The sequence below is a fragment of the Camelus bactrianus genome, chromosome 17, assembly GCF_048773025.1.
Source record: "Camelus bactrianus isolate YW-2024 breed Bactrian camel chromosome 17, ASM4877302v1, whole genome shotgun sequence".
Lineage (NCBI taxonomy): Eukaryota > Metazoa > Chordata > Mammalia > Artiodactyla > Camelidae > Camelus > Camelus bactrianus.
Window position 1 is genome coordinate 14750840 of NC_133555.1, and position 16974 is coordinate 14767813.

The following is a 16974-nucleotide window of genomic DNA, read 5'->3' on the forward strand; positions in this document are numbered from 1 at the left end:
AGCACTTTACCTCTAATTGATTCCATTCTTCACTTGCATTAATTAATTTTTGTGAAATAATAAAGTATTTTTGCCTTTGGGACTTTGTCAAAGTCTGTAAGTTTGTGTGTGAGTCTGTGTGTATATATATATATACATCTGGGTCTGGATCTAAAAGTGCTACTCTTCTGTTGACTTTGCCCAATAACAATCTTGAAAAGAGAAGCAAAGCAAATATGTATTGTACATGATATAAATATTTTCACCATATATGGTTTTCAGCTTCTGATTTGAGGTGTATTTTTAGCACTGAGTTCAATGTTACTTTTCTTGAAACTCTAACATTTGAGAGGTAACAATTTCTAAGACATTTTGTAACCTCTCTCACCATCATCCCATCCCCAAACTATATTAAGAATAGCTCACTATTTGGGGCTTGGATAGACCTGCATTTTCAAGCTTTGAATATATGCTAGAACCCAGTTCCTATTTTGATGACCAGTGATAGCAGCTTTCCCACCCTAATGAGAGGTACTGAATTTGGGGTGCCTAGACTACCACCAGGGGCATTATTTCCTTCTATTTTCAACTTTGTTTTCATCTGTACCAGGGATCTCTGGTGTCCTTTCCTATGGAATTTCAAGTTTGCATGTCTTGTGGGGGTGGGAGGTAGTCTCTTAATTCTCACCATCATTGGGAAGAGTTGCTTGTCTAGGATCTTTGAGATGGGTCATTCTCTCTGTAGTAGCCAGTCTCTAAGAAGATTAAAAAAAGAAAAAAGCCTCTGAAACAATCACCGTGGGCAACTGAAAGCAGCTTCTCCCCACTTTCCTTCCTGAAGAAGCTTCTATTTTTCATTCTGTACTTTTTTTGCACTTTATTTTATTTATCCTTGTATTGCCATCTGAATGTATTATTCATGTGAGTCTTGTCATTGTAGGTAAATTGTAAATTCCTCACAAGAAGGACCCACATCTGCATATCCATCTGCCACTGTGGAGGTCAGGGAGTAACTGCTCAAAAAAACTCACTGAACTAAATGTTATAACAGTCCAGTGGTCAAAGCACAAGAGTGGAAAGCAAAAATCATTTCCAAAGAATGTGATTCCTACAAAAGTCCCTACACTCTAGCCACTTCAGTGGAAGAATGATCTTAATTGTGTTTTCCAGTATTTTTTATGTGTATGGTCTACATACAGTGTCTCCAAGTGTGGTCCTCAGGCCAACAGCATCAGCGTCACCTCAGACTTTGTTAGAGGTGAAACTTCTTGGGCCCCACTCCAGACCTACTGAATTAGAATCTGTAGTTTAGCAAGATCTCCAGGTGAATGTAAACACACTGAAGTTGTGAAGGCCTGCCCTAAAAGATACCTCTGATGTTTTCCACCAATACCATCACCATCACCGCGATTTCCTAGTATTTATTGAGTGTCAGCAGATCCAGAAACTGTGCCGAGCACTTCACATGCATTATTCTATTAAATACTCATGATTACTCTATTCGGTAGATACTATTTGATTTCAATTTTATATAACAGATCCCATAGCTGGAAAGTGGTAGACCTGAGTCTCAAATACAGTTTTGTTTGGTCCTGAAATATTTCCTCTTCACCCGTACATTCCAGAGTCCTTCTGTCTAAGTGAGACTTCATATTTATTGTAGAGATAGATTCTTTTCAGCAGAAATACCATCTTATTGATAAAAGTTGTACCTGAAAATAAAGTTCTTCCTGCTGTATGGGAGACTGACTCACTTCCATTAAAACATAGCTTAATTTTTTTTAATTATTATTATTTATATATTTTTTTAGTTTTCCTCCCAGGAAACCTTTCATGGCTAGCCTCCCTAACAATCTATCATTTGTTATTTTCCCCCGAGAGAAAAGAAACACTAAAGAGTTTAGAAATTATAGAGTATCATGATTTAATCTGGTTGAACTCAGCTTTCAGTTTCTCTTTTTACTTACGAAATTCACACACACACAAAAGTGTAGTTTAAAGAAAATCTAAGATTTCAGCCAGCCCCAGTTTGTGTAGTAGACTATAAAGCAGTATTAATGAATTTAAAGTCCTAAGCAGAAAATTCTTCAAAAGCAAAATCCATGTTTGTAATAAATTGTTTTGTTTCTGGAATGAATTTAACACCCTATGCAGAAAATACTTCAAGATCAAAAGTACATGTTTTTTAATAAATTGTTTTACTTCTGAATGTGAAGTGAATGCAGCAAGGATACCTAAGGCGGAAGGAAGTATAGAGTAGTGATTAAGAGTGGTCTTGGAGTCTAGGCGACAGGGTTTTAAGTCTCTGCACCACCACATTTTGGCTTTGTGGCCTTGGCCAACTTCCTTCCCCTCTCTTATTGCTGGTTTCTTCTCTAAAGCGTAAACTAATAATTCTCACATCTCATGGGCACCACGAAGAATAAATAAGATAGTATACATGAGAAACATTAGCTCTCAGCAAAAAGCAGACCTAGCATTCAATGAACAGTAACAACCAGGAAAGTTGTTTTCTTGTAAAAGTGTAAATATTTCCTAAGCAAATGTTGTGTGTCTATTCTTCTCTACTTCCTTCTGCCCTAAAATTTAGAATTTTCTTTGTCCCTTTCCTTCAATAGGAAAAGCTTTTCAAAGAACCAGGATGTTTTGAGGTCATAATTGATTTCAGGCCTGATGTTTGAAGTCTCTCTCAGTTAGTGGTGTCAGCTCTCTTTGACCCAAGAGTAGCCAATCCTCATAAAGCCGTGGATTACCGATCCAAACTTGATTGGATCTCAGACTGATTATTCCAGTGCTAGCTTAATTGTATTGTACCCAACTGTGATCAAAGATTCAACAAAAAAAGGTTGCTTCACACTAACATGTGATAGTCAGTCCAGGCCCATGTGCTCTTATAAGCCACTGATTTCATTTATTTTTATTATTGATTTTTATGCTTCATCACATCTATTTATTAATTCAATCTATAACTATTTTCAGAACTCCAAACTATGCATATTGATGATCTTAAGTGCATAAAACAGTATTTTTAAATACAGAAAATAGCATGAAACTGTTATTACAGTAGTTGGAATTTTTCATTTAAAGAAACCCTGAATTTTATATAATGTTTTAATTGGCTAATTTTAAAATGTTACTATATACTTAAATTTAAATGAGTTTCAATAAGCAGACGTTGTACAATCCATAGAGTGGCTGATAGTCTCATGTAGGGTCTATTGAGTCTGTTCTTACACCGACCTTAATGTCACAGGCTATTCAGTGTCTACCTAGACATCCACGTTACCCCCAGATGTACTCAAAATTTTATGTTTTTTTCCCTAAAGATTTCCAATGTATTCCAATTATTTTAAAAGTCTATCTTGAGATAAGCAGGCTTATCAGAAATGAGATTATCACAATCTGTTGCTTTAACAGGCTTGCTAGATGAAGACTCACTTAATAGGAGCCTGCAGAGTGATTGACTCGTTAGTTTTACTATAAATATGCATATGATTTATTAGCCCTTTGTTATTAAAAAAAAAAGTAGAGGGTTAAGAGGTTTTGGCATCCTCACTGAAAGTTTGTTGGCATTATGGGGGGCATGCAACCAAATCAGTCTTTGTAACTAAACACCGTTTTAATTGAACAGTTCTAGAATATGATCATTAATTCCATCTCTAGAATAGCTGCACTCTCAGTCTGCTATGCTGGTTTATAAAAGGATTAATACTGTTTGAGTTATTAGCATACAATTTTATGTATTCTTGATTGACGTTCTTTTGCACATCCTAAATGTAAAGAGTTGAAGACTTTCCAATTTGTCTTAAGCCTGGGAGGATTCATAATCTTCTTTGACGCTTTGTCTCCAGCAACTGATCTTGCTCCCTGTTTCTCTAGATTTTCATAGTCTGTTGCAGTCATCTGGCAGATGATCTTCCGGTTTTTAATGTTAACGTACACAAAATCCACACTTCACACTTCTTCAACTCTCTTGTTGCCCAATACACATGACGTTATCCCCCAGTTCAGATCAACCATGGATCATATAGTTCTGTACTATGTATTTACTGAAAAAATCCACATGTCAGTGGACCCATGCAGTCAAACCCATGTTGTTCAAGAGTCAACTATATCGTCTCCTGCCTTTTAAGTTCTACCCTTAAATGGAAAAATATAATTAAATGTTACAAAGTAAATTTTATTATGTTCTCCACTTTGCTTATTTCAATTAGCAAATGGAAATTAAATCTGGTATTTTTCCCTTCTCTTTTGAGATCCTTGTTACATTAAAATAAAAAAGATTTAAAAAGAAAAATCAAGATTTGATCGAGCTATTACCACTGCTTTTTGTTTTTGTCTTTTAGAGCCATGAAATTTTCCTGAGAGAATTGTTCCCTCACAATGGAGACATTCAGTTTTTGTGTCCCCTCTCTTAAATCAGGTGGTTGAAGAGCAAATCTCAACACCCGTAAACTAAAGGACATATGTATGAAGTCTTCCAGATGAGGGTGCATCATAAGAGACCAGTGCCATGGACCCTATTTGTTTCTTGTAACTATATAGAAGTCACAAAGCCCTAGTTACTTTTGATTTACAATAGAGGCAAGGTCATCTTATAATGAGAAAAAAAATAAAAGAAGGAAAGCAAGGTCTGTATTTTCAGACCCTCGGATTCAATTTGTCATAAAGATCAATGACAGTTTTATTCTCTAGAGAGATGAACTATCCCTTTTGCTGTAAAATTATTACCTTTTCTAGACCTTATGTTATTGCTAAAGAATTGTGAGTTGGAGATGTAATAGGATGCTTTAAGAGTAGGAAAACATTATATTTGAGCACTACTTTGTATAAGTTGCTTCTTTGTCCAAACAAAAGATACATCAATCTATTGCTTGAATTGTGAGAACCAAGTGAGAAGTAGTCATTAGGTTGTAAATGGAACTAGAAGATTGGGTGTTTTCTAAGAGCCATCAGGCAATGAGAAGTCAAGAGAGAAAGCCAGCAATACTTGGAGGTCAGTTCAGGGAAAAATAGATGAAAAATAGAAGAAAAATCCTTATTGACCTAAAGATGTTATAGAACAAAAAGGAGAAACATAAAAACAATTGAAGCTCCAAAGGAGAGATGTCCTACCTCCAGTAACCCATCCAAGATGCCTTTATGAAGTGTCTGCCAAGTGTTTCACTTTGTGCCAAGCCCTAAGGGAAATAATACACCATGGAAGAGAGGCATTAGTCATTGTCTTTGAATTTAAGACTTCATAGTCTAATTGTGGACTCAAGCATACAGCCATTCTGTCATTTATACATTTCTCAAAAGTTTATCAAATGTCTCTGTACTGCCTACCTAGAACTCGAATGAATGCTGGGAAATTAGAAAACACAGCCCCTGCCCTCACACAGCTTTCAGTCTAAAGAGATGGACAAGCACCATAAATATCTTCTCCGTAAAAAACATAATCAACATTTGCCTTTCCAATAACTTGAGATTTCCCACATTGACATCCCCCACATGATCAGAGGGAATCCATTATTTTCCTTTGACTTTTTTCCCAGAGACCATGTGAAAGAGTATAAATGTGGCTTAGTCAGGTTCAAAAATCTGTTCTAGCTGCTATGTGCTCTTATCAAGTAAATCAGAATTGAGACACAACCCCTTTTTGATATTGTTGAGGTATAACTGGCAAATAAAAATTGTATATATCTAAAGTTTACATGTTATTTTGATACACATCATGAAATGACTACCACAATCAAACTAATTCACATATCCATCGTATCACATGGTTACCTACTTTTGTGTGTGGTGAGTGTATTTAAGATCTATTCTCATCAAATTTCAAGAATACAATACAGTATAATTAGCTATAGTAACCATGCTGTACATTAGGTCTCCACAAGTTACTCATCGTGCATAACTGAAACTTTGTACCCTTTAACCAATATCTCCCCTAGCTCCTGGCAGCCACCATTCAGTTCTGCTTCTATGAGTTTGAGTTCAATTTTTTTAGATTCCACATGTGAGGGAGGACATGCAGCACTTACCATTCTTGCCTTGCTCATTTCACTTGGCATAAAGTCCTCCAAGTTCATCAATGTTGTCACAAATGGCAGTATTTCCTTCTTTTTTAAGGCTGAATAATATTTTCATTATATATAACACATTTTCTTTATGCATTCATCCATTGATAGATGTTTGCATTATTTCCACACCTTGGCATTTGTGAATAAGGCTGCAGGGAACATGGGAGTGCGGACATCTCTTTGTTATTTCATTTGGATTTATCTCCAGAAGTGAGATTGCTGGATCACGTGACAGTTCTGTTTTTAATTTTTGGTCAATCTCCACACTAATTTTGATAATACCGATAACCAATTTACATTCCCACCAACAGCGTACAGTGGTTTTCTTTTTTCCAGATTCTTGACAGTTACTATTTTTTGTCTTTTTGATAATAGCCATTCTAACAGGTGTTAGGTGATATCTCATTGTGGCTTTGACATGGATTTCCTGACAACTGGTGATGTTGAGCATATTTTTGTATACCTGTTGGTCACCTGTGTATCTCCTTTTAAGAAATGTCTATTCAAGTCATTTGACCATTTTTAAATCATGTTATTTGTTTTCTTGCTATTGAGTTGTTTGAGCTCCTTATAGATTTTAGATGTTAACCCCGTATGGTTAACATCTATGGTTTGCAGTTACTTTCTCTCATTCCGTATGTTGTCTCTCCATTGTCTTGATGGTTGTACTGAAGCTTTGTGGTTTGATGCATTTCCATTTGTCTACTTTTTCTTTTGCCTGTACTTTGGGGGTCATATCCAAAAAACTCTGTGCCCAGATCAATGTCAGGAAGCTTTTCCTCTATGTTTTCTTCTAGTAGTTTTATAGTTCTAGGTCTTATGTTTAAGTTCTTAGTATATTTTGAATAGGTTTTTATATGATAAGAGATAAGGGTTCAGTTTTATTCTCAAGCATGTGGCTATCTAGTTTTCCCATCTTTGTTTAGTGAAGACACTTTCCTTTCCTCATTGTGTGCCACTGGCACTTTTGTAGGAGATCAATTAACTATGAATGCATGGGTTTATTTCTAGCTTCTCTTTTCTGTTCCATTGGGCTGTATGTTTGTTTTTATGCCAGTAGCATACTTGTCTTGACTACTGTAGCTTTGTAGTGTGTTTAGAAATCAGATAGTGTGATGTCTCCAACTTTATTCTTTATCAAGATTGCTTTAAATATTTAGGGTCTTTTGTGATTCTGTATGAATTATAGAATTGTTTTCTTTCTATTTCTGTGGAAAATGTTGTTAGAATTTTGATAGGGATTGCATTGAATCTGTAGATCACTTTTGTTATCATAACCATCTTAACAATATCAATTCTTTCAGTTCATGAAGACAAGATTTGTTTCCTGATCTTGGAAAACTTTTATCTTTTCACCATTGACTATGATGCTCACTGTGAGCTTGTCATAAATGGACTTCATTCTGCTCAGGTATGTTCCTTCTGTTCCTAATTTGTTAGAAGTTTTTTTTTTTTTAATCACGAAAAGATACTGAATTTTTGTCAAATGCTTTTTCTGCATCTATTAAGATGACCATATGATTTTTACCCTGCATTCTATTAATGAGATTTATTACATTTATTGACTTGTGTATATTGAAACATCTTTGCATCTCTGGGGTAAATCCCACTTGATCATGGTGTATGGTCCTGTAATTGTAATGTTGAATCTCACCTGCTAGTTATTTTGTTGAGGATTTTGCATCTGTATTCACCGGAGATATTAGCCTGATTTTTTTTTCTTCTAGTGCCCTTATATGGCTTTGGTAAAGGAGTTTGGAAGTGTCGCCTCCTATTCGCTTTTTTGGAAGAATTTTAAATGGATTGGTATTAATTCTTTAAATGTTTAATAGTATTCACCAATGAAGCAATCAAGTCCTGGACTTTTTTGTTGTTTGGAGTTTATTATTATGATTATTAATTCAGTTTCATTATTAGTACTTGGTCTGTTCAGATTTTCTATTTGCACATGACTTAGTCTTGTTAAGTGGTACACTTGAAAGAATTTATCCATTTCTTCTAGGTTATCCAAATTGTTTGTGTATAATTGTATCTGATAATTGCTTATGATCCTTGTATTTCTGTGATATCAGTTATAATGTTTCATTTTTCATTTGTAGTTTTAGTTATTTAAGTCCGTTCTCCTCATCTTAGTCTAGCTAAAGTCTTGCCAATTTTGTTTATCTTTTCAGTAAACCAACTCTTAGCTTCATTAATCTTTCCTATTGTGTTTCTAGTCTGTATTTGTTTACTTCTCATTTGATATTTATTTCCTTTCTTCCTCTCACTTTGGGTGATTTGTTCTTTTTCTAGTTCTTTGAAGTATAAAATTGGGTTATTTATTTGAGATCTATCTTGCTTCTTAACATAGATGTTTATCATTATAAACTTCTGTCTCAGAGCTTCTTTTGCTGTCTCTTGTAAGTTTTGCATTTTTGTTTCAAATTTTTTAATTGTTTATTTTTTAATTTCTCTTTTGAGTTTTTACTTTACCTATTGGTTTTTCAGGAATGTGTTTTTTAGTTTCCACATATTTGTGAATTTGCCAGTTTTCCTCTTGTTGCTGATTTCTAATTACATGCTATTGTGGTTGGAAAAGACACTTGATAGTATTTCAGTCTTTTTAACTTTGTTAAGACTTGTTTTATGGCCTAACATGTGATCTAACCTGGAGAAAGTTCTGTGTGTGCTGGAGAAGAATTCTATCTGTTTCAGATGGAATTTTTTTGTATAAGTTGTTAGGTCCATTTAGTCTGTAGTGTCGATGAAATCTGCTGTTTCCTTACTGATTTTCTATCAGGATAATCTATTCGTTGTTGCAAATGGGGTATTGAAGTCTCCTAGTATTATTGTATTGCTAAGATATGACCCTGTGAGGCCAAAAGATAATCACTGTCACTGATGTAATCTCAGAAACTGGATGTTATTGCTACTGTTACTGTTTCTCCACCTCTTGATGCCACACATAGGTGAAATTATATTCAGTAAAGGATGATCATTGCCAAATGTTATAACTTCCAATAATATGACTTTTTAGTGATTGACATAGCCTTTTCTGTAGGATGACAGGGTTAGAAAACAGTTTCTCTGACTAAGCACCAACATTTCACTTCCATATTCAGTAGTTTTAGGGGAAGTGAGTTCACTAATCCCATCTCCTTCTATGAATTATTTTTCGTAATCCTCTTTGCACTTTTCTACTATTTAGCCATAGTAGCCAGAGCCATTTGAATTTATCTGATCCTTTGCTGTGAATTAGTGTAAATTCTTAAAAGATCCTTGCTCATCTCCCACTCCAGAAGGTGTCCTTGCTCCTGTGTAGTTTTGAGGAATCTCCACTCAGCAGTATCTGAGTTCCATATTCCTGAATATGTTAAAAGAGATATAACACATCTCTGTCTGTTACAGGGTCTAAGTCTCAGCTTGGCTTACTGACAGTGTCCTGTAAGAAAATGAACAGAAGAATCTATGTCACAACAGTGAAAAAATACACATGACTGAATATAATCTAGTATAAGACATAAAGGAAAGACTGTTGGTCTTCTACACCTTCATTAAAGGAACTGTCCTTTTACCTTCACAGTCAGCATCAATGTCCTTCAAACAAAACATTATTTTCTTATTTAACCCAAAGGATGGAAGGGTTAGGTATAAGAATCAGAGGCAGAAAGGTAAAGTCTTATATCTGATGCAGTACTTTCTCACGAGTCTTTCCTAACTGGTCTTAAGATTTTATATAATTGTCTCATGCTTGCAAACATATATAGCAGGACCTTAATAAATGTTTATTAAATTGAATAGAGCATGGCCAATAATACTGTGATTATACAAATATACACTGGAGGTGCACCATCTCATTTAATTTTATGAGCTTCAATTTTTTCACTTCTCCTGGAGGAGAAAAACAAAACAAAAGAGAGGAATAAATTAAATGATACAAATAATTCCACCCAAGAAACACATGCATTCATGTGAGTGAGCATGAGAGAGAGATATGAGACTCCTGTGCCCCAAGTATGTTTTAGTTCCTATGGGAACTCATAGTATGCTGAGTATGAATCTGGGGACTCTTTGTGTGCAACATACACTATAGCCCCTCAGCTTGAGTCACCTTTATCATCTGGTACACGAATGAAGAAATTAAGGTTTTTTTAGTGTTGGTGGAAAGCTGTGCTGAATTTGTTGAGAAATTCCTTATCAGTTTCCAGTGTGATGCATAAACGTGGCCACAGCAAATCTTGCATCTGTGCTACCAAGAATATATAGAACAGGACCAGCTATGGTACCAAGCACTCCACTGAGTACAATGTTAAGTCAGGTGCAAGATAGTGGTGATTTGACCCTTACCATTAAATGGTCATTAAATGGTGATGTCATCTTACCTAACGTCTAATGCTGTAACACCCAAGGGAAATGCAACACCATCATATTTATGGTATTACTCTAAATCTAAGCTTTGGACATTTGTACTTACTGATACATACCTACTTATTTTCCTTATAGCTGAATTTGAAACACATTGCGTAGCTGTATAACCTTGAACTAGTCACATAAATTGTTTTATCATCTGTAAAACCAGTAGGTGGGACTTTTAAATCACTAGTTCACCTTCCAATAGTATCATGTTCATTCTAAATACGTTAAATCCCATTCTGTTTGCAGAATAATCTAACTGGAAGATGATTTGGTTAAAGCTTCATTATGAAAATCAGAGCTAGGAAGCCATTTTTGTGACATGGAGAATAGGCAGACAGAATTGGGCATATGAGCTTGCTGAGTGAATTATTAAGATTAATACAAATGAGATTCTATTTTTATGAGTTGTCCCTCTACAGCAATTCTTAAATAAAAAGATAGGACTAACATGTCGGGCACAATTCACTGCACAGTCGGCAAATAGAGAAATATCTTTATTAAATTACCCTTGAGTCAAAAGCCTGTTGTCTGTGAGATTAGGCTTATAATCATTTTTTATTAAAAAAACAGCTACCATTTATGGCCAAGGGTTTAATTTGAGGACATGTTAGAAAAATTAACTATTTACAATATTTTTAAATAATCGAATTTATGGGGAATATTTGAAATTCCATTCACAATAAACACAAGAGGAATATTAAAAAGTATGATTTCTGATTATTTTCTGCAAGCACTGGGAACTTAACCCTACCAGGCCCATAATGTAGTGATAAAACCATACTTGAGTTACATGTATTCTGCTATACATATTCCATCTACTCAAGGAGTTTTCATAAAACATGTGTAAGAAAAATTTCTCTGAGACATATTAATATATAAACTAATAGAAGTGTTTCAAATTATATGCCTACTATGAAAGTTTAATTTTTAATCCAGAATTCAGCATTGCCTGTTCTCTGAAGAAAAGCTATCAGTCCATGGGGATAAAATGTGTCTCCTAGTGAAACTCTTTGCAAGAAATTTCTTTTCTGTAGTTTGTTTTTCTCTCATAAAGCATGCTTAATTTTTTACTAGTCCCCCTATCCTTTGTTTATATAGACAATTACCTAAGAAAATAGTGAAACTCTGAATTTTGTCAAAGGTAAGTGAGAGCAAAAGGACCAAAATGTAGAATGCAGATTTTTTAAAATTAGAGTCCAGGTAATTCGTATTTAGTCAAATAACGTTTTGATATTTTAATTAATGTGTTTTTAGTTTCTAATATTGATCATTGCTTCATAGCCTTGCCCCATTAAGGCCCTTGCTTGAGTGTTTTATGCTCAAAACCTCAGAAAAATGAACCAAAAGAGTGCAGAACAATCAGTTTTTGGCTTTCGATTTTTAAGAAGGTAAACATTGTTATGGCAAAAGATGACTGCTTCATGAGAGGAGGCTTCATCACTCCTCTTTCCTCCCAAACTCCCATCACAACAATAATACCATGAGTCCTGAAAAGGAAAGAAAGAACTAAGAGGAACAAAAAAAGAACTTGGACATGAGTGGGCAGAAAGAGCCCTGAACCCTTAGATTTAGTCCCAAGGTGGGGACAATGGAAAACCTAGAACAGGGTGAACAGGACTGTCTGTCTCTGGTGCAGCAGATTTTCCTGGTTACCCTACACATACACCATATTCATTTTGTCTTCTCTTTAGTAATAGAACTTGCATGATTTAATTGCCACCTGGCCTCCCAAGCAAAAGAGTGTATTTCCTGGCCTTCTGTGCAGCTAGGTTTGAAAGCACTATATGAGCACAGAGCCGCCATCCCATATTTTTTCGTAAGGAAGAGATAAACTGTCTTACTCAAGTGAAGTTATTTTGATGTCTGATAAAAAAAAAAAAGCTTGATTATTATCCTGATATGCTACATAAAGTCAGAAAGATGGCCACATGCTGGTTTTCCCTAGCCAACATGATGTGGGTATAGAAGAAATTTCTGCAAGACTTAGGCAGGTAAGACAACTGAGACCTTCTCAGGGTGGGGTGTTTCCATGGCTATAGCAGAGTTTGGGAGGGACAAGAAGCATGGTACTGGATGCCTACTATTCAGCATAGTACAGGAATGGAGGATGATTTACCACATGTCCCCAAATGACAGCAGAAAGATCTAAACACGTCTAGCAGTTGTAAAGAAGGGAGGATTGCAGAAGCCACATGAACTGATGACCAAGTCTAGATAGGAATGAGAACTTGTTAGCAATGCCAATGTCGATAGACAGTGTTGACTCAAACAAGATTGTGTTCACCCCCACTTCAAGCTAATATGCCCTGATATTACATAAACCCACTAGAATTTAGACATAAACCTAGAGAGGGAGAGAATAGCAGATCCCTGAATTCATTGAAATTAATTTTTTACCACTTAGAAAATTAGAATCTTGTAATAGATATTAAGTTCTAGAAACTAAAAATATTCCCGATTCTTAAACTTCTTGGTTTGTGGTCTCTGACTTATACTTGCTGCCCAAATCAGTTGATGGGTGGTGGAGGGTGGTACAGGTAAAAATGTTTAAATAGTATGTAGTTGCTGAATTATTCGCTGAAGTCATCCATCCACCACTCTGTCTCCAGTCCTTACAAAATGTCTGGCACATGGTGAGCACTCAAATGTGTGTAAATATGTATTGAATTATTCTAGTTCATTGACTGTGGTATTATATAAATAAATTGTGCTCCACAAATAATCATAGGTAAATTTTAAAATTATGCCCTCCTGTTTTAAATAGGGAGAAACTAATTAAAGTTCCTATAATCATCCCCTAACCTATGTACTAACTCACTCCCTTGAATATACACATAACATATTAGAATCTACTTGGTAATATGCTATTCAATTTGGTGACAGTATGATGTGACATTCTTCCTTTCAAAACTATTTGACCGGTATTTTGCAGTTGACAATTCTTTGTTTTGTAAGTTTCAGGTGTACAATGTTATAATTTGACATCTGTATATACTACTGAGTGATCACCACCACAAGGCTAGTTGCCATCCATCACCTTACAATGGACCCCTTTTACCCATTTCACTCACCCCTCCGCTCTCTTCCCTCTGGTAACCACTAATCTGTTCTTTGTATCTATCAGTTTGTTCTTGTTTTATTTTGATCATTTGTTTTGTTTTAGATTCCATATATGAGTGAAATCATATAGTAACTATCTCTCCATATAACTTATTTCACTTAGCATTCTACTTTTCAAGGTCCAGTCACGTTATTGCAAATGGCAGGATTTCATTGTTTTTTATGGCTGAGTAATATTCTGTTATGGGTATGTGTGTGTATATGTGTGTGTACACACACACACACCTTTTTTTATCTTTTCATGCATCAGTGGACATGTAGATTGTTTCCTTATCTTACCTGTTGTAAGTAATGCTGCAGTGAACATGAAAGTACATATATCTTTTTGAACTAGTGTTTCCTTGTTCTTTAGATAAATACACAAGTGGAATAGCAGCATTATATGGTAGTTCTAGTCTTAATTTTACAAGGAATCTTCATACTGTTTTCCATAGTGGCTGCACCAATTTATAGTCCCATCCAAAATGTAAGAGGTTTCCCTTTTCTCCACATGATCTTCATATTTTGTTATTTCTTGTCTTTATGATAATAGCCATTCTAATAGATGTGAGGTGATATCTCATTATGGTTTTTATTTGCACATCTCTAATAATTAATGATGTTAAACATTTTTTCCTGTGCCTGTGGGCCATCTATATGCCTTTGGAAAAAATACACAGTTCCTCTGCACAATTTTTATTTGGGTTAAGTTTTATTTGTTTGAGTTATATGAGTTCCTCATATATTTTGGACATTAACCCCTTATTCTCTTACTAAATATGTGATTTGTAAATATCTTTTCCCATTTACTAAATTGCCTTTTCATTTTGATGGTAATTTCCTTCATTGTGCAGCAGCTTTTTAGTTTGGTGTAATCCTATTTATTTATTTTTCCTTTGTTTCCTTGCCTTTGGAGTCAGATATAGGAAAACATTGTTAAGATCAATGTCAGTGAGGTTACTACCTGTTTTTTTAGAAGTTTTATGGTTTAAGGTCTTACATTTAAGTCATTAACACATTTTGAGTTAACTTTTGTGTATGGTGTAAGATAGTGGTACAGTTTCATTATTTTTCATGTGACTATCCAGTTTTTCCAACACCATTTACTGAAGGGACTATCCTTTCTGCATTGTATGTTCTTTCCTCCTTTGTTGTAAATTAATTGTCTATATAGGTGTTCCATTGATCTGTGTGTCTGTGTTGTACCAGAACCATACTGTTTTGATTACTATAGCTTTGTAGCGTATTTTAAAATCAGAGAGCGTGATACTTCCAGTTTTGTTCTTCTTCCTCAAGATTGTTTCGGCTGTTTAGGATCTTTTGTGGTTCCATTCAGATTCATCTTATTTGGAACTCTGGGCTTCCTGAACTTGGATATCTGTATCCTTTCCCTGATTACAGATGTTTTCAGCCACTATTTCTTCAAATAATTTTTCTGGCTCTCTCTCTCTTCTCTTGAGACCCCTAAAGTAGAATAATAGTCTACTTGATACTGTCCCAAATGTCCCTTAAGGTATCTTTACTATTCAAAATTCTTTCTTCATTGTTCTGCTCTATCTGGATAAGTTCCATTGTTTTGTCTTCCAGCTCACTGATTTATTCTTCTACCTCCTCAAGTCTGCTGTTGAAACCCTTTAGTGTATTTTTCAGTTCAGTAATATCTCTGTTTGGTAATTTCTTATGTTTTCTATCTTTTTGTTGAAGTTCTCACTGTGTTCATCCATTTTTCTCCTAAGTTTAGCAAGTTTTATGACCATCACTTTAAACTCTTTATAAGCTACATTGCTTACTTCTTTTTTGTTTAGTTCTCTTTCTGAGGTTTTGTCTTATTCTTTCAGTTGGAACATACTCTTCTGTCTCCTCGTTTTGCCCAATTCTCCATTTTTTAAAATATATTAAGTATACCAGCTATCTTTCCCCATCTTGAAGGTGAGGGCTTATTTAGGAGGTATCCTGTGGTGTCAGAAGCACAGTCTCACCTGTCACCAGAGCCAGGCACTCAAGGGAAATCCTCTATGTGGGCTGCATATGCCCTCCTGTTGTGGCAGGGCCATGGTTGCCTTAATGTGCTGATGGGCAGGGCTGGCCTCTGGACAGACTGCAAGGCCAGCCAGCTCTGTCCATACTGGCTACAGAGCCTGGTGGTGGCCACCACAGGATGCTAGTGAGTGGGGCTATAGCTTAGCTGGCTGTGAGGCCCAGTCAAGGTGTGAGGGTAGGCAGGGCTGTCAGTAGAGAGTGCCTACTGGCACTAAGAGGTTAGATGGAGAATTCCAAAATGACTCCCACCAGCACCAGTATTAGCAAGGTAGCCTGAGATCACGTAAATGGCTCCTGCCAGTGACTGAAACACTGGGGAGTGTCCCAACTTGTTCCTACCTCTATGGCAGAAGCTTCAAGATTAGTACGTGGGTTTCCTTCCCTGTGGCCCATGTGCTTTTTAATCTGGTGTTATTTTTGCACTGTTTTATGGGTTGAGTAAATTTCCCTGTGAATCCTTTGAGAGTAGATTTCCCTTTCCCTGCAGTACTATAGGTTTTCTGGGCATATTTCCTGTTGGTTTCCAAAGCCAGGTGTTTTGGAGGCTAGTCACTCCTGTGCAGGATCTAGGGGCTGGGTTGCCCAATGTGGAGCTTGGATTCCTTGCTTCTCAGGGTAAAGACTCATACCTTTGTGTTTCCTCCCAGTTTCGTGTCTCAACAGGTAGGGTGTGGGTTTTTTCCTTGGAAAACCTGTCTCTCTCTGCCTCTCCTAACCATCTTGGAGCTGTGCTTCTACCCTTTATGGTGGAGGCTCTGTTCATCCAATTTTTCAGTTCCTTTCACAAGAGAATAATTGCACGTGCAGTGTTCGATATCTTGTGTCCATAGGCGGAAGTGAGTATAGGATCTTCCTATGCTGCCATCTTGAACCCTCTCTGTCAAAAATTTTAATGTTGCAGTATCCACAGGTAATCTTCTGATTTCTCTTTATTGCCTTAGAACCCATTACATAGAGTATAAGCTATTTATTCAGCACATATTTTTTGAGCACTCATTATGCACCATGTGCTGGATTATCACTGCGGAGAGAGTAGAGAACAAATCTAATGAGTTTCTTATAGTTTTAGTAGAGGGAAAAAAAGTATTAAACGGGAGAAGGTACTGTTTATGATGACACCTGACAGTTGACCTACATTAATCAGGCCAATGGAGTAATAGAAGGAGGGAAAGGGAATATATTCCAAAAAGGGGAACAACACATTTGAAATCTTAGATGGAGGAAACTGTGTCTGAGGAATTCTGATTTCTGAATGGCTGTATCATAAAAGGAGAAAGGGGAAGAGGAGAAATGAAGCGAAAAGTTATGCTCATACTAATGCAGATTTCAGGAGCCATAAATCCCTAGAAGGAACCTATGAGTAAAACCCATTTTCCTGAAAACTATTATTAAAAAT